Raw genomic sequence first — 19,198 nt, forward strand, 5'->3', positions numbered from 1 at the left:
GCAATGGGGGCACCCAAGCATTGCTCTGTGTCTATTCATACGTAGAGCTTTGTGTGTCTGTCTGTCTCTCGCTCTCTCGATCTCTCGATGAACCTCTCGTTCTGGGTGGACGTCATATGACGTTGCGCCTTCCAGATTCACTAGGGGGCGCCACTGGGAACCTGATGCGCGTGCCCAGCGGCCGTGATGTCCGCCGGGGGCCCGCGATTGCCCAGTAACTGAACAGGACTATGGATCTGTGTGTGTAAACACACAGATCCACATCCTGTCAGGGAGAGGAGACCGATGGTGTGTCCCTTGTACATAGGAACACCGATCGGTCACCTCCCCCAGTCAGGCCCTCCCCCCACAGTAAGAATCACTCCCTAGGGAACACATTAACCCCTTCCCTGCCAGTCATATTTATACAGCAATCAATGCATTTTTATAGCACAGATCGCTGTATAAATGTGAATGGTCCCAAAATTGTGTCAAAAGTGTCCGCCGCAATATCGCAGTCATGATAAAAAAAATCGCAGATCGCCGTCATTACTAGTAAAAAATTATATTTTGTAGACGCTATAACTTTTACGCAAACCATTCAATAAACGCTTATTGCGATATTTTTGGTAAAAAATGTAGAAGAATACATATCGGCCTAACCTGAGGAAAAAAATAGTTAAAAAAAAAAAAAAAAAAATTGGACATTTATTATAGCAAAAAGTAAAAAATATTGTGTGGTTTTTTTTTTTTTTTTTTTCAAACTTGTCCCTCTTCTTTTGTTTATAGCGCAATAAATAAAAACGCAGAGGTGATCAAATACCACCAAAAGAAAGCTCTATTTCTGGGGAAAAAATGATAAACATGTGTGTACAGTGTTGCATGACCGCACAATTGTCATTCAAAGTGTGACAGCGCTGAAAGCTGAAAAATGGCCTGGGCAGGAAGGGGGTGAGAGTGGCCAGTATTGAAGTGGTTAAAGGACCCCATCTGTACCCCTGTAACCTCATACACCTCTACACCATCAGTGAAAGCCCCATGTTTTTCCCAGCACAGGTTTCCTTTAACTTATATCTACAGAAAGGCCTATAGAAACAGAGCCAAGTTCTTATTAAAGCCGAACCCTGACCTACACTGTTAAAGGAGTTGTAAATAAAATCATTTTTTTTGCTGAAATGACTGTTTACAGGGTATAGAGAAATAATAGTTAACTGATTCCTTTAAAAAACTATTAAAAATAGATAAAAATCAATCATATAATTTACCTGTAGTTTCTAGTTTTGTTTTTGCATGTTTCCTGCTTCTCTGCTGTACAGAGCCACAGAGCCAATACAGGGCAGTGATGGTTTGGAAAACTAAACTGATTGGTGCTGTGGGGTTTCAGACACACAGTAATCACACCTCCTTGATTAGTGACCACAGAGAGAAGCTCCCAGCACTGTGGTTATCAGGAAACAGACAACCATGAAGTGTGGAGATCAGAGAAGAATTACAGCAACTTGAGAGCAAAAACGAACAATGAGGACATTAAAACAGCACTGCATTAAGGTAAAGGAAGCTATTAACCGCTTAACGACCGCCGCATTTACATATACGTCGGCAGAATGGCACGGACAGGCAGAACGATGTGCCCGCACGTCGCTGCCTAGACGTGGGTCGGGGGTCTGATCGAGACCCCCCCCCCCCGGTACATGCGGCGGTCGGAAATCGTCTGGGAGCGATCCGGGATGAGGGGGCGGCTATTCGTTTCTAGCCGCCCCCTCGCGATCGCTCCCCGGAGCTGAAGAACGGGGAGAGCCGTATGAAAAAAAACACGGCTTCCCCGTGCTTCACTGTGGCGGCTGCATCGATCGTGTGATCCCTTTTATAGGGAGACACGATCGATGACGTCAGACCTACAGCCACACCCCCTTACAGTTGTAAACACACACTAGGTGAAACATAACTCCTTCAGCGCCCCCTGTGGTTAACTCCCAAACTGCAACTGTCATTTTCACAATAAACAATGCAATTTAAATGCATTTTTTGCTGTGAAAATGACAATGGTCCCAAAAATGTGTCAAAATTGTCCGAAGTGTCCGCCATAATGTCGCAGTCACGAAAAAAAATCGCTGATCGCCGCCATTAGTAGTAAAAAAAATAATAAAAATGCAATAAAACTGTCCCCTATTTTGTAAACGCTATAGATTTTGCGCAAACCAACCGATAAACGCTTATTGCGATTTTTTTTTTTTGCCAAAAATATGTAGAAGAATACGTATCGGCCTAAACTGAGGAAAAAAAATGTTTTTTTATATATTTTTTGGGGGATATTTATTATAGAAAAAAGTAAAAAATATTGAATTTTTTTCAAAATTGTCGTTCTATTTTTGCTTATAGCACAAAAAATAAAAAACGCAGAGGTGATCAAATACCACCAAAAGAAAGCTCTATTTGTGGAAAGAAAAGGACGCAAATTTCGTTTCGGTACAACATTGCATGACCGCGCAATTACCAGTTAAAGCAGCGCAGTGCCAAATTGTAAAAACACCTCTGGGCATTTAGCTGCATATTGGCTTAAGTGGTTATGATAAAAAAAAAATCCTTTACAAACCCTTTAACTTGTTTGCAGGCCACTTCGTGGACCTAGATCAGGAATAAGCAATTAGCGGACCTCCAGCTGTTGCAAAACTACAAGTCCCATCATGCCGCTGCCTCTGGGTGTAATGCCTATGTCAGAGTCTTGCTATGCCTCATGGGACTTGTAGTTCTGCAACAGCTGGAGGTCCTCTAATTGCATATCCCTGACCTAGATGGACAATTAGCAGGTAGCAAATAATTCTACTTTCTTATCAAGCCAAGGAAAATGAAGTCTGTTTCTGTGCTTGCTAAGAACTTGGGCAATCATCGGGTATCAAATAATTCTCTCTACATCTAAGGAGTAGCGTGAAGGTCATCCGTATTCCAGTGCGACTAGCGAAGGGTGGATGGAGCTTTGCTTGTTTGTTTCTCAGCAGAAGAATTGGGAGTTTGCTGCCCTGGAATTGTGAGTTGAACAGGTTTCTGAGTTGAACAGATCTCCCATTGTGCTTGCGGCAGCAATCTAGCTGACAAACGTAGAATGCAGTGCGCACAGCTGTGTCCTGGGAGTACATCTGCGCTGTGCGTTACAACTGGTGAACGGGAATGAGCCCCATACATATCTGGTCTACAAGTCGGCACACGTGTTTACAATGTGCTGGATGTTACATGAAACAGTGTTATGTATTTCTTCCTGGAGCATCCTAATTCCAGCTGTCCAAGATTTTAAAGAGCAGATGATTGGTGGAGCTGCCAGCTATAGAGACCCTTTGTCATGTAGGAATTTGGTTTCATGATGTGATCAGGCTGAATTGGACAAATGGGTAAAGAAGATCTATGCATGGTGGTGATAAGCAGATTCTTAGGAAGTTCTTGAAAAGTCTCCAGCAGCATTCCATGGCTATCAGCTGATCATAATGGCTTGTGCCCACTCCAGCTGCCTCCTTTCAAAACAATGTGAGTGGTTAGTAGGAGGATGTTAACCATTTCATGTGTTTTGCTAGCCTTTTTTTCCTGACCATTTTGCTGCCATTAGGGCTATCTGTCACTATATTAAAGATTATGAACATCTTGTCAAATGGCAGGAAGGTGCCAGAACAGTGGCTAAGTGGTTAGCGCTTCCGCCTGGCAGCACTAGGGTGGGTCATTTGAATTCCAACCATGACAATGCCTGCCTGAAAATAGCATGTTCTCCCTGTGCCTGTGTGGGTTACCTCCCGGGTACTCTGACTTCCTCCCTGAGGACAGGGACTGACGTCCATGTACAATAGATATATAAAAGCACTGTGTAAATTGTTGGTGTTGTTTAAATACCTTTTTAACCACTTACCAAAATGCAGCTAAAGGACCAGGCCTTTTTTTGCGATTCGGCACTGCGTCGCTTTAACTGACAATTGCGCGGTCGTGCGACGTGGCTCCCAAACAAAATTTGGCGTCCTTTTTTTCCCCACAAATAGAGCTTTCTTTTGGTGGCATTTGATCACCTCTGTGGTTTTTATTTTTTGTGCTATAAACAAAAATAGAGCGTAAATTTTGAAAAAAATGCAATATTTTTTACTTGTTGCTATAATAAATATCCCCCAAAAACATATATAATTTTTTTTTTTCCTCAGTTTAGGCCGATACGTATTCTTCTACCTATTTTTGGTAAAAAAAAAAAAACGCAATAAGCGTTTATCGGTTGGTTTGCGAAAAATTTATAGCGTTTACAAAATAGGGGATAGTTTTATTGCATTTTTATTAAAAAATTATTTTTTACTACTAATGGCGGCGATCAGCTTTTTTTTTTTTTTTGTGGCTGACTGCGACATTATGGCAGACACTTAGGACAATTTCGACACATTTTTGGGACCATTGTCATTTTCACAGCAAAAAATGCATTTAAAATGCATTGTTTATTGTGAAAATAACAATTGCAGTTTGGGAGTTAACCACAGGGGCGCTGATGGGGTTATGTGTGACCTCAAGTGTGTTTACAACTGTAGGGTGTTTGGTGTGACGTCATCAATTGTATCCCCCTATAGAAGGGAACACACGATCGATGACCCCGCAACAATAAAGAACGGGGAAGCTGTGTTTACACACAGCTGTCCCCGTTCTTCACCCCCGGGGACCGATCACGGGACTCCAGCGGCGATCGGGTCCGGCCGAGGTCACAGAGCTTCGGACCGGGTCGTGGGCGCGCGCCCACGGCTGGGCATTATACAATCACGTACAGGTACGTGATTGTGCCCAGCCGTGCCATTCTGCCGACGTATATCGGTGTTAGGCGGTCCTTAAGTGGTTAATTAATAATAATAATAATAATAATAATAATAAAATTAAAAAAAATGAATATACTTACCGGTACACCTTGCTAGTACCGGGTTGGACCCCCTTTTGCCTTCAGAACGGCCTTAATTCTTCGTGGCATAAATTCAACAAGAGGTTGGAAACATTCCTCAGAGATTTTGATCCATATTGACATCACCCAGTTGCAGATTTGTCGACTGCACATCCATGATGCGAATCTCGCATTCCACCACATCCCAACGATTCTCTATTGGATTTAGATCTGTGACTGTGGAGGGTATTGGAGAACAAGGAACTCATTATCATTTTCAAGAAACCAATGGTGAGATGATTTGATATTTGTGGCATGGGGCATTATCCTGCTGGAAGGAGCCATCAGAAGATGTGTACACTGTAGTCATAAAGGGATGGACATGGTCGGCAACAATACTCAGGTAGGCCGTGGCGTTTAAATGATGCTAAAAAGAGGTCTAAAGCGAGCTTTAAAAAATATCCCCCACACCATTACGCCACCCCCAACAGCCTGAACTGTTGATACAAGGCAGGATGGATCCGTGCTTTCATGTTTACACCAAATTCTGACCCTACCATGTGAATGTTACTCCTCAGACCAGGCAACGTTTTTTCAATTTTGGTGAGCCTGTGCGAATTGCAGCCTCAGTTTCCTGTTCTTGGCTGACAGGAGTGGCACCCGGTGTGGTCTTCTACTGCTATATCAGCTATAACCATCAGCTATAAAGGGTTAGTAAAGGTTCTTTGTTAAAAAAAATAAAAAAAAATCATAGTCCTGGTTTTCTGGGCTCCCTCGGTGGCTGTCTCAGCTTCTCCCCTGCAATAGCTAACCCCCTTCTGGGAAGCGATCTCCCAAGGGGGTTAGCTTGCAGGCATGCTCTCATGTGATACACTTGGTGGCTATGGCCGCCACTGTATCACTTAAAGGAACACTAAAGGTTCGTTTTTTATTAGATCAATTGATTGCTGTAAGCTAGAGCATTTAAATATCACTTACCTCGTTTTTCCTTTTGACCTCCAAAATACAGTAATTCAGGTTTGAAAATGCCATTTCCTGTCTCTCCTCTTCTTGCTTTCCACCAGCATCTGAGCTGTTTTGTATGGTGGAAAGCAGAATGTGCTCACCCCCTCCCTATGACTACAGCCCTGCGTGAAGATGCTCTCTTATCCCTCACAGGCATAGAGGCTAAGCCTAATGGGAACTGTAGTTCCCATTAGGCCGTGATGTAGCAAGAATGAATGCGCACCGCAAACCAGGAAGTCAGTGACAAAGTGACACAGGAGTGACAAAGGTGAATAAAACAGCTCGATTTCAACAGGTATCAAACTAGTTATAATGCAAAACATTACTTTTTACTTTATCAGCTACTGTCAGACTTTAATTTAAGAGGAAAATATTTTTGTCTTTACAACCCCTTTAACACAGCCCCCCCTTCCCGCGCACGCCATGACTTTGATTTGATTGAAAGCAGCGGGAGCCAATGGCTGTGCTGCTATCAATCATCCAATGAAGCTGGGCTTTCGATGGCTCAGGTAAGTAAACGGGGAGGATGCATTAGGTGAAAAAACGGGAAGCTTTACAACCCCTTTAAGGTTCGATGTGTTGTGCATTCAGAGATGGTATTCTGCATACCTTGGTTTTAACAAGTGGTTGTTTGAGTTCCTGTGTTCTTTCCATCATCTCAAACCAGCCTGCCCATTCTCATCAACAAGGCATTTTGGTCCACACAACTGCTGCTCACTGTATATTTTCTCTCTTTCGGACCATTCTCTGTACACCATAGAGATGGCTGTGCTTGTAAATCCACAGTTTTTGAAATGCTCAGACCAGCCCGCTTGGCACCAACAACCATGCCATGTTCAAAGTCATTTAAATCCCCTTTCTTCACCATTCTGATGCTTAGTTTCAAATTCAGCAAGTTGTCTTTACCAATGCCTAAATGCATTGAGTCACTGCCATGTGATTGGTTGATTAGCAATTTGTTACCAAGCAATTGAACAGGTGTACCTAATAAAGTGGCCAGTGAGTGTATGCATTTGAACTAACCTAAGGGCCCTTTCACACGGGCAGACAAACGGTCCGTTTTTTACAAGTTCCGTGCCCTGGAAATGCTGTCTCTAAGGCCCCTTTCACATTGAGGCGTTTTTCATGCGGTACAGCGCTAAAAATAGCGCTGCTATACCGCATGGAAAAACCTGCCCTGTAGTGTTCAATGTGAAAGCCCGAAGGCTTTCACATTGAAGCGGTGCGCTAGCAGGAGCGCTCCAAATGTCCTGCTAGCCGCATCTTTACCGCGGTATAGGTGCGGTGTGTTAACCGCTCCTATACTGTGCCTTCCCATTGAAATCAATGGGAAAGCGCGGTAATACCGCCCGCAACGCGGTATTAACCCTTTTTTGGCCGCTAGCGGGGGTTAAAACCTCACCGCTAGTGCCCAAATATCGCAGTAAATACGACGGTATAGCCGCGCTACAAATAGCGCGGCTATACCGTCACCGCGGCTCCACGCCTCAATGTGAAAGAGGTCTAAGAGTGGTCTGACCTGAATTAGCTCATTCACACTTCAAGGTTGAGGCATTGTGGCACAGTAGACTGGGTGCAAACTATAGTTGGCAGACTATGGCCTTCCATTATTTTCTCTTGCCCTCTTCTCAGCCACCATTTTTCAGGAAGAGCAGTTGAGCCAGGGAACGAATGCTGCAAAACATGTTTTATTATCCTGTATTCTGCTCGTGGTGAACTGATCCTTAAAGCGACTGCAAAAAAGATAGAAAAAAAATATCCTATAATTAATAGTACTTACCAGGCCATGGCCTGTGACTATAAGCTTTGCCCTGCATGCCAGATGCTTGCATTTTCTGCCACCGGCCACCATGGCAATGCAGGGACACACCAGTGCTATAGTGGCCAATGGGTGAAAGCAGCATGCACGGGAGGGTGGTGCTGCAGGCAGGGCCGGACTGGGAATAAAAACAAGCCCTGGAAATAATTTCATACCTGCCCCATAGCATTATTATACCTGCCCAACAGCATAACGTCACAGAGGTTGTGCAAACGTGGTATAGGAGGTGGTCATAGGCTGTACGGACATGGTACAGTAGGTGGTCATAGGCTGTGCGGACATGGTACAGTAGGTGGTCATAGGCTGTGCGGACATGGTACAGGAAAGCAGGGCCGGCCTTTGGGGGCGCCATGGGCAACAGGGCCGATCCTAGGGGGGGGGGGGGGGGGGTCTAAAAGACCCCTGATGTCTCATTACAGAGAACCTGTCACTTCATGAATGCTATTCCACAGGGGGCTTGTCGGCCCTCTATGCAATGACCATCGCATTAAGGCTCCATGCACACAGAAGCTGATAAACTGCAGTTTATTGGCGTTTGGCTTTTTTTTTAAAAGCTCATAAACTGAACTCTATGTTAGCCTATGTGCCCATGCACACATGGGCGTTTTTTAGTGTTAATGATCTTTGGAGCTTATTGACTTTTTTCTAAACACCCGAAATTTGCGTTCAAAGTGCCATTTTTTGGCGGGAAAAAACGCTAAAAACGCTATTGCAAAGACGCTAAAAAACTTTGAAAGGCTCCCTGCAAAGCTACTGGCGTTTTTTTTTTTTATTTTTTTTTTTATAGCTTTTTTTTTTTTTAAGCGTCTGTGTACATGGAGAAAACATTGAAAAATGAAAGTAACATGTAATAAACTAAACAGAAATTGTAAGACCCCTTTCACACTGAAGAGTTTTTACAGCGTTTTAGCGTTAAAAATAGCGCTATTAAAACGCTCATAAAACGCTTTCATTGCATCTCGATGGACCCTTTCACACTGAGTCCTGCAAGCAGCCTCTTTGAAACAGCTTTTGGGCGCTGAAAAAAATGCCCCTCTCCATTGAAATGAATTGAAAGCGCTGTAAAAACGCCTTACCCTTTCATACGGAGGCACTGCAAAAAACGCCCTAAAACGTTAGGGTCTTAGTGGTGCTTTACCAGTGTTTTTCGGGCGCTGGCAGAGTGACAGGGCTCTGAAAGCACTCTGGCTTTCACATTGGGATTGCAGATGAGGCTTTGCTCGAATAACGCCCCAGTGTGAAAGGGGCCTAATAGTTTACAGACTTCCTGAATCGCTAAAAACTGTTAGTACAGTTAGTGGATAATCATATAACTGGGGTTTTGCTGGTTTTCAGGCATCAAAAGTACTGTTATCTCTTTCAATGAAATTATTGGGTTTTGAGATTTTTAGCACATGCACACTCCAGTCCTGTTGCTGTTCCACGGAAGGGTTCTTAAAGCACATCTACTTGTAATAAAGGGATTCATAGGTTATATTAGGAGAGGATTTAGCTGTATTTAAAGTATGCCTGTCATGGGAAATACATGGCGACTGCCATGGATGGCATTATAAACTGCTGATTTGTGGGCTGCCTGGCTTTAGTACTTTGAGTCACCGACCCATAGCTAGCGAACGTCAAATTAGAAATCGCAATGTCAGAGTCTTTCTTTTTTTTTTTTTTTACCAAAAATATGTAGAGGAATACGTATCTGCCTAAACTAAGGGGAAAAAATATGTTTTTTTTTATATATTTTTTGGGGATATTTATTTTAGCAAAAAGTAAAAAATATTGCATGTTTTTCAAAATTGTCGCTCTATTTTTGTTTATAGCTCAAAAAATGTAAACCGCAGAGGTGATCAAATACCACCAAAAGAAAGCTCTATTTTGTGTGAAAAAAAGAATGTCAATTTTGTTTGGGAGCCACGTCGCACGACCGCGCAATTGTCAGTTAAAGCGACGCAGTGCCGAATCGCAAAAAAGGGGCCTGGTCCTTTAGCATCAAAATGGTCCGGGGCTTAAGTGGTTAAGTGAAAGCGTCAGAGCTGCAGATTTTTTTTCAGAAAGGCAGAACTTAATTTTTTTTTTTTTTTCAGAGCTCTGAAGGTTATAAGCTGTACGTTTTTTGTAAATAATAATAATAAAAAAGAAAATAGGAAGTGTGGAATTTATTAATAATTTTTATTGACCACAGATCAGCAGTAAATAGACTGAGGTCTATGGAGAAACGCCACTGAGATATTTCATACTAAAAAATCAACGTCGCCCTACTGAAACTATGTGGGACTGACCAAGTTATGTATGTTTCACAAAATTTGTGTCCTGATTTCTGCAAATGTGGTAAATCTCTGTACTGCATACTTTATAAGCAGAGAAAAGCAGCTGTCACTTTTTTTGTTCCGCCGGCAAGCTAGGTCAGGTCTCAGCCTGCTGGTATCGTGTAGACAATTTACAGACATTTCAATTGGCAGATTTTTAGATGGAAGGAAATGTTCAGTGCAGTTTTGTGGATTCGGGACGCAGATAAAGAGGTTAAAGAAAATAAAAAATGTACATAGAAATATAAAACGTATCCTCAATAACCTGTATGAAAAGAACATTTAATGCAAATGCTCTCTATTACCCACACATTACAGCCTACCGAACACCGTGCTGTCATAAGCAGTGAGTTTTAGAGTGTTTTTCAATTTAAATTTTTTTCACTTTTGTGGCTTTATGTGACAAAAGTCTTGCAGAATAAATCTAACTGTGGTGCAGATATTTACTTAAAGCGGGGTTCCACACATTTAAAAGTCAGCCGCTACAAAAAGTGTAGCGGCTGTCTTTTAATAATCGGACACTCTCCTGTCCCACGGTCCAGCGATGCAGGCGAACAAATCCCCGCTCCTCTACTCACTGCGGCACCAGCATTGTAACTGTGGCTTCACAGACAGGCACGCACTGCACATGCTCGAGCCGCACTGCGCGCTGTGATTGGCCGGACAATCTTCCGGGACCTTTGACATGTCCCAGAAGATTGCAAGGGGGGTCCTGCCTCAGGGGACATGTATCAATGCAAAACAAAGTTTTAAAAACTGCTGTTTTTTTTTCATGAGTAGTGATTTTAATAATGCTTAAAGTGAAATAATAAAAGTGAAATATTCCTTTAAATTTCGTACCTGCGGGGTGTCCAACGTATGCCTGTAAAGTAGCGCACGTTTCCTGTGTTTAGATGCCCGCCTTTAAAATTCTCACTTTCGAGTCCCATAGACTTTAACGGTGTTCGAATGTTCGCGTCAACTTTTGGTCTGTTCGCATGTTCTGGAGCATGTTCGGCTCATCCCTACCCTTAACACTTTGGTCCTCTGCTAGAATCCTCAGAATATTCAGTTTATGGCATTCTTTGGTTGTGTTCTCTTGAATTAAACATGTTTAGAATATTATTTTTCTTGATTACCTATTTTTAATGATTTGATATTATTAATGAAGTTTTACTTTTACTGGAGTGCAGGCATCTATCACATTGATTACTATTAATTTCAGCAATAAGCTGGACATGCACCCCATAGATGGTGTGGGCAACAGTTGACTGACTTAGATCCGAATTGAATTATCTGTAAACTTCTTCAAAAAAAATCAAAGCCAACTCCCCAATCCATCCGCTTAATTTTGCTGAGAGATTACATTGAACCCCCCCCCCCCAACATTTCTGGCCCTGGCCATCTTTAGTAAGGGCAAATGATTCATGTAGCATTTACTTCCTGGTATCCATCTGACTTTAGCTCAAGCATACAGGCAGGTGAGCGTGCTTAGTTGTGAAAACTTATCCTCCCCTTCTGAAGACACCTGGGATGTATGACATCATTTTTCTGAGGTACTAAACCTGGAAGTAACTGAAGAATTTTTTTTTTTTTTTTTTTTTTTTTAAACAAATAAATATAATATACTTTTTTATCTATTTACTGATGCATGAGGATTAAAAATAATCAATGTTGATTGGGAGTGTGAAATTCGGCTCCTTTCACATGGAGCATTGCCTGCTGCACACAGCAGGTGATTCAATCGTAAGTAGATCTCCTGTTGTAGCCGAATAGGACAGATGTCGGTTGTTTTACATCTGTGCCGTTCACTTTCTGCCCAGAGGACCTATAATGGCTCTATGGGCAGCCATTGATATAAGGAAAGATGGGATGGACAGCCACACACCAAAAAAAAACATAAGGTTGTCTTTTTATTGTAAAAAATGGATAAAAGATGCACTACAAAACAAGCAGAACACAGGGAACACAGCCTACGCGTTTCACACTCCAATTAGTGCTTAGTCATGGCCAGTCTATGGGCAGCCAGGTGTAAACAGATCCCGCTGCCTGTTTACATTAGACTACCACCTACCTGGTTTGATCCAGTCCGCAAAACTGGAAAATGACGCAGTTATTTTATTTTTTTCTGGACCTGGACAGACCTGTCGGTAGGCGGGTATAAACGGATACAAGTCAATTGGGGACCCGGTACTGGCCGGCTGTAGGTCCCCTGGACCCCAAACTTGGCACACATGTAGCCCCACTCTTCCTCTATAAGTGTGCAAAGTTTGTTGTCCGAGGGACCTACAGCCGGGCACCCCCTTCCATAGACTCCCATGTTAAACGGTAATTTCTCTGGTGACTTTGGGGACCCGGTGTAGGCCGGTCGTAGGTCCCCTGGACCCTGGAACTTGGCACACATATAGCCCCATTTCTCCTCTACAAGTGTGCAGAGTTTGTTGTCTGTGGGACCTACGGCTGGGGAGCACCGATTTTTTTTTTTTTTTTTTTTTTTTTTTTTTTTCCAAAGCCGGGCACCCCCTTTATAGACTCCCATGTTAAACAGTCTAGGCATGGGCACAGTGAGGCATACTCGAGTCAATACGTTTTCCCAGAGGTGCCTCGGCTTATATTCGGGTCAGCTTATATTTGAGTATATATGGTATTCTAGCTAGCCTAATTAATACATTAATTCGTTTACTAATGAACAACACCTTTTGGCTGTGTTTCCGTCTTTTATTGTGATAAATCTTCCTATGTTTTAAAATGTAATAGGTTAACAATATGCCTACCTTGCATTAGTACCATGCCCATTTTAAATAAATGCCCCACCCCTAATTTAAAGTAATTCTGTGCCCACAATGGCTTGCTGGACGCACAGCAATAAAAAAAAGGTGTCCCTGGAAAATAGTTTTACATGTTGTCAGCTATGTTCATAGAGTGGTTATAGAAACTTGCAGATGTTAAATCCACCATTGACTGTTTTGCATAGTGGAACAATTCTGCTGTAGGGATGACCTGTTATTAGAGGAGACATACACTTGTACAGCAGACTCACACTGTCCATGAAACCTAGGGGCTTGCAGAAATGAGCTGTCATACAGGGGAAGTGATCCTGTAACTGTCACTCTACATGTACAATGAGTGATACAATAGTCATACATTGCTCACTAAATCTGCAACACACAAATCTGTTTGCATGTTAGTTATGTGACTGCCTAGTAACATTCAGTGTATGCAAAGTGAATTTATGTTTAGGCCTCACACCGAGATCTCACAATGAATCCTTGGTAATTGTTATTATTGCTTTGACCTTTTTCCATATAGAAAATATGAACAGAGAACATTCTGCTCTGCATTACAGCCACCTAAATTTGTATTGTACACCAAAACGACTGGAAATGTGTGTTATTTGAGAAAAATGTATGAATGTTATTTTTGTTCAGGACTTAAAGTATTTTTTTATTTTTTTTGCAGATAGCTATTACATTTTGCATATGAATATTTATACTTACATTTACGCCTACCGTGTTTCCCCGAAAGTAAGACCTACCCTGATTTTCGGGGAGGGCTGCAATATAAACCCTACCCCGAAAATAAGCCCTAGTGTAGAGTGTGTGTGTGTGTGTGTGTGTGTGTGTGTGTGTGTGTAGTGTAAACACTACGATGTTGCAGTAGTGTATAGTGTAGACACTGTGGGGTAGATCCTCGTACAATGGCGCATTATTGCGCCGGGCGTAGCGTATCTATTTTTTTTCTAAAATAACAAACTTGTCATGATTACATGGTTTTGCACAGAGCAGCCCCAATCCTCCTATTCTGGGGTCCCCCTCTGGTGCTTCCAGCAACTTCTGATTGCCCCCATAGCAAGAGGCTTGCTATGGGGGGGCTCTCATGCAGACTCGTTCCAGAGCTGCACTGTGTGCGTCTATTGACATGCAGAGTGTTGCTCAGCCCACCCTCCACATTCTGCTCACAGGATTTGATTGGCAGCAGCAGGAACCAATGGCTCCCGATGCTGCTAAAAGCGCCTGTGAGAGAGGGGAGAGATAGGAAGCATTGAACAGCGCTGAATCAAGATTAGGCTTAAAGGGGTGTTCCACTTTTTTTTTTTTTTTTTTTTTTTTTAAGTTTATAAAAAGTCAGCAGCTACAAAAAGTGTAGCTGCTGGCTTTTAATAAACGGACACTTACCTGCTCCAGCGGCGCGCCAGCCGGGGCTCCGCTCCTCGCCCCCCTCCTCTTCATTCTTAGTGTGGGCACCCCGGCAGTCACAGCTTCACGGCCGGGCACCCACTGCGCATGCGCGAGCGGCGCGGCGCCGTCCGATTGGACAGGCGCTCGCCTACAGGGATGGGCTGTGAAAAGGCGATTAAGCTAATCGCCTTTCCAGCCCCTCGGTGGAAGGAGGAAGTGGGACAGGAAGTCCCCTTCTCCTGAAGCCCCCACTCCCCCCCCCCCCCCCCCAAAAAAAAAATTTACATGCCAAATGTGGCATGTAAGGGGGCGAGGAGTGGGTTAAGCGGAAGTTCCATTTTTAGGTGGAACTTTGCTTTAAGTAAGTATTTAAGGGGGAGCTGAATTGTTTTCCTTATACTTTAATGCAGAGAATGTATTGGGTAAAAAAATAATAATAATTTACAACCACTTTTTAAAGCCCAACTCCAACAATTTTTTTTTTTGTTCTTTAAATAGGGTTAGCACCTCTGCAAGCTTCCTTGCCATCTGTTTCCTAAATCATAAATTGTCCCCTGCTTTATGTTTTTAGTAAGGCTGAGTTCATTCAGGTGGCTGTTTTTATAACCCCTTACATGTCCACCTACAAAAAAAAAAAAACGTTTGGCCTGTCAGGTTTGTACATATTGCCGCGGCTGCGCTGGCTGACTCTGCATGCCACTTTTGGTAGATAGTTTCTCTTGCAAAATGCACTCTTTGACGTCGATGAAACTGTGCCATAACGACTTCACATATTGCAACGCAAAATCCCCAATTCCGGAGGCAGCAGTATCTGTTCCTGAACACCTGCATGCCGCCGATGTAAGAAAATCTAAAAGATTAGGTTGCACAGAGTAAATGGATACCCGACATGTCAAGCTTTAAATTTGTGCATGCCTGTAGGATGACATCACATTTTGGTACCCTATAGTATTGTTTCCATAGGTGATGCTTTAAAAGCCCCCACAGGTAATCAGTTTAGAGCTTGTCATTAATATTGTCTCTAGAATTATTGCTGTCACTTCAGCGTGCATGGTAATATATAAAGTGTATCGCAATAAACTTTTTTGTATGTAGATGCCCCTGACGGGTGCATTTACGTTCACGTGTGTGTGTGCATGTGGGGATGGAGAGGGCTCAGAATAGTTGTTTTTTCGGGGGGGTTTAGGTGGTTGGGTGTAACTAACTATTTTTTATTGCTTTTTTATTTAATTTATTATTATTTTTTACTTTCACTAAAACTTTATATCACATAAAGGGAAAAAAGCCCCCTATGTGATTCATTTTTAACCACTTAAGGACCGCTTAAAGCGGAGCTCCACCCTAAAGTGGAACTCACGCTGATCGGAACCCTCCCCTCCCTCCGGTGTCACATTTGACACCTTTCAGGGGGGAGGGGGGTGCAGATACCTGTGTAAAGACAGGTATTTGCACCCACTTCCGGCCACACAGTCTCGGGCAGATTGCGGGCAGAACGTCACCTTCCGAACACTCGGCTCCCAGAGCACAGCGGGAGCCAATCAGCGGTGCAGCGCAACTCGCGCATGCGCCGTAGGGAACCGGGTAGTGAAGCCGGAGTGCTTCACTTCCTGGTTCCCTCACTGAGGATGGCGGGGGGAGCAGCAGAGGATGAGCGATCGCTCGTCCTCTGCTGCGGACGGCGCTGGACTCCAGGACAGGTAAGTGTCCTAATAAGTCAACAGCTGCAGTATTTGTAGCTGCTGGCTTTTAATTTTTTTTTTTTTTTTCATGGCACATCCGCTTTAACACAGATTTACGGCGGCAGAGCGGCACGGCTGGGCATAAGCACGTACAGGTTCGTCACCTTTAAGAGCCCAGCCGTGGGTCGCACGCGTAGGTAAAAAAAAATCTCCTAAACCTTTACGGAATGCAGCGGCGCACAGGGAATTTCGGCTTAAGGCCTGGCAGCCGCCGGACCTTGCTGGAAAGAGGTCTCATGCGCGTGAGTGACGACATCGTGGCTCCAGCCACTCAGAGCGCTGGAGCCGCGATACCCGGAAGACACGGCGAGGCAAGATGTCATTTCCCTCGGCCTGGACCAGGTAAGTTACTGATGCGTCGTTCTAAGGTAAGTATTTCATAATGAGCTAGTATGCTCATTATGCCTTTTTGCTTTACAGGGTAAAAAAAAAAAAAAGTTCAGCGGGTTTACTTCCGCTTTAAATAAGTGCATCTTTTTGTATTTTTTGTTTACCATGATATCTCATGGTCCCATCGCTGCTGTTCGCATAGTTTGATGATCTAGCGCGGTATACCTTTTTAATATTCCCACTTTCTGTTTTAGATGTCTGTTTTAACCCTTCTTCTGCCACTGGAGGGGTGTACGCTATTAAACGGAGAAAGTGATCTGGGATGCAAAAAAAGTTTGTTTTGTTTTTTTTCTCTCCCAAAGAACGACTTGTGGGTTTAGATTGGGTACAAGTGGGAGTGCCAGTGTGAATGAGGCCTTGCAGGGCGATGCAGGAAATGTGGTGAAGTGATGACAGGACGCGCAGTGAAGGGATGTTTGCATGGTGGTTCTGTAATCTCCTTAGTGTGGAGAGGGAGGGTTCCCAGCATGTTGTGTAATTGTACAGCTCAGTGGCTCCCTCCCTCTCTCTCGCTCGCACTCTCACTGCTGGGGATTTTGTGTGTGTTTTGTTGTTGCTGCAAGCAGTGAGCTCAGCTGATGAGTCAGAGCCATGCAGTCATTCCACTCTGCACCCAGCTTCTGCGTTCACATAGCAAGACTCGGGAGAACACAGTCGCCTTGTAGCTGGAGCCGCTTGTTCCTGGGATCTGGGGCGGACCCCGTGTTCCTGGACTGAGTCTGGAAAGGGGAGTCCAGGGTAGTCCAGTTCCTGCACCTCCTTGGCTTGTTGTCACTTCCTCATTTTGTGGATATGCTCAGCTCAGCGGTGACTCTGTTTGCTGGAACTTGGTGAGTCCTGCATACAATCCAACTTTTCATGGCTGTATACTTTACTGCTCCTAAGATCCTTCCAAAAGCGGCGTGCATGAGACCCCTTTAAAAATAAAATGTTGTTGTATTTTTAGTCTCGGTTTAGGTTGACGCAACACTAAAGCCTTTAAAACTTTCAATTTATGCCACTGCAAAAAAAACTGCAGAGCTTCCTTTGTAATTGGGTGCTGATATGACCGTAGTTCTGTCCTGGGGGTGACGGTGACGAAAATAAGTGGGTCGTAAAGGAGCTTTTGTCTTGTTTCCAGTCTCTAGGTCCCCATACTGTAACTTGCAGTGGGTTCTGACTTTGTGCTCCCTCCTGCTGTCCTTCCCAACACGAGGGGTCCTTGCACGCCTAGCCATAAACTAGGGAGTGAGGGGTCCTTGCACGCCATAAACTAGGGAGTGCTGGGCTTGGTTATATAGTCCTAACCGCTGGGCTGTGTACCACAAGGGTGGTGTCATGTTTTACTGCTATCCAGTGTACTTTAGTTCTTCTTGCTAAGACAGGTTTACAGATTACATTGCTTCTTTTGTTGGTTGACCTATATACTGCCTTGCAGCGTTCCATAGGAGCCTGCTATTAACTGCGGTTGTAAAGCTGCCTGCGAAATTCAATCTACTTTATTTGGAAAAAAAAATCAATTCTTTGTCCTCTCCGTTTATGCATTTTCAAATTAAATTCTACGGCTTTTTACAGAGGACATTGAACGGGCAGTATCGGTTCCTAACAGAATTACAGTTCTATGCCCCTATAGTACAACCGTCATGGTGAAGACCATACAACACGTGACGAACATACGCATTGGGGGAGATTTACTAAAACCGGTGCAGCTGTGCATAGCAAGCAATCCGCTTCTAACTTCAGCTTGTTTAATTAGGCTTTGGAAATTAAATTGCATGACTTTTCATGCAATTTGACAGATCAAAGTCGCATGACAAATTGAACCCTATTTCTGGCTGTTCACATCGGTGCAACTCCGACTTGCACCGATCTTGAAAAGTGTCCTGCACTATTTTTGGCAATTTTATGTGCGACTTGCATTGACATTTGTGCATGAAGTTGCACAGATGTCAGCACATGAAATTGCACTGACTGGCAGCTTTGAAATTGCACTGAAGTGGTGCTATTTCAAAGCTGCATTCGGTGTGAACCGGAGCTAAAACCTAGAAGCTGATTGGTTACTATGCATGGCTGCACCAGTTTTAGTAGTTCTTGCCCATTGTGATGTTGCTGCAATCATGGCATGGTTTTCCAGGCAGCAGGGAAACTCTTAGGCTGCATTCACACTATAACGCAGCGTATTTTGCCGCGATTTGTAAACTTTTTTTTTTTTTTTTCCTTACAAAACATTTACATTGATGTCTATGCCACCTGAAAAAAAGGGTCCGGGACTTGTTTTCAGGCGGCAGGCGTACGGCGTTCGGCGTGAGATGTGAACCATCTCTTAGACATCAATGTAAACTCGCCCCTCCAGCGGCACGAGCGTCGGGCGTAAATATGCCTAGGTGTGAATGCATACTGTAAGCTCTCTCTTTTTTTTTTTTTTTTTCATATTATTTATTTGTAGTCTTTTATTTGTGGGTGATAAAATGCCAGGGCATACTACACATCTGCAGGCTGCATTAAAGTAATGGCTACCTCTGACTTTTTGAACCCTTTGGGTTTGTTGAAGCGCATGGCATGACTTGAGCTGAAAGCAGGGCTTATGGCAGGGATATGCAATTAGCGGACCTCCAGCTGTTGTAAAACTACAAGTCCTATCATGCCTCTGCCTCTGGGTGTCATGCTTGTGGCTTTCAGGGTCTTGCTATGCCTCATGGGACTTGTAGTTCTGCAACAGCTGGAGGTCCGCTAATTGCATTTCTCTGGCTTATGGGAAACTCTAATAGGTAGAAAACCATAGGCAATATTGAAAAAGCTAAGCACTGCATTTTATTTTTTATTTTATTTTATTTTTTTTATCAATTTTTTATTGTATTAAGTTTGTTTCATGAAAATGTAAAGGTTTGTTTTGCATAACACAGTTTACTAGTTTCTCTTATTCTGTGAGGTTAATGACTGCCAACGTTGTG

At 43.5% G+C, this 19,198-nt stretch overlaps 1 protein-coding gene across 2 annotated transcripts in view; it reads left to right on the forward strand.

Moving 5' to 3' along the window:
• The window catches only part of MIDEAS (mitotic deacetylase associated SANT domain protein), a 134,199-nt gene that overhangs the window by 16,767 nt on the left and 98,234 nt on the right, over nucleotides 1–19,198 (forward strand). Inside the window, exon 1 of one of the 2 annotated variants that reach the window (XM_040333933.1) lies at nucleotides 16,763–17,098. The exons of the other annotated variant lie outside the window; for it this stretch is intronic. The gene's annotated coding sequence lies outside the window, so the exon portion shown is untranslated. Of the gene's footprint in view, nucleotides 1–16,762; nucleotides 17,099–19,198 lie in introns of those variants that run through there. 2 annotated transcript variants of the gene reach the window in all.

This window comes from Rana temporaria, chromosome 13 (assembly GCF_905171775.1).
Source record: "Rana temporaria chromosome 13, aRanTem1.1, whole genome shotgun sequence".
Taxonomy (NCBI): Eukaryota; Metazoa; Chordata; class Amphibia; order Anura; family Ranidae; genus Rana; species Rana temporaria.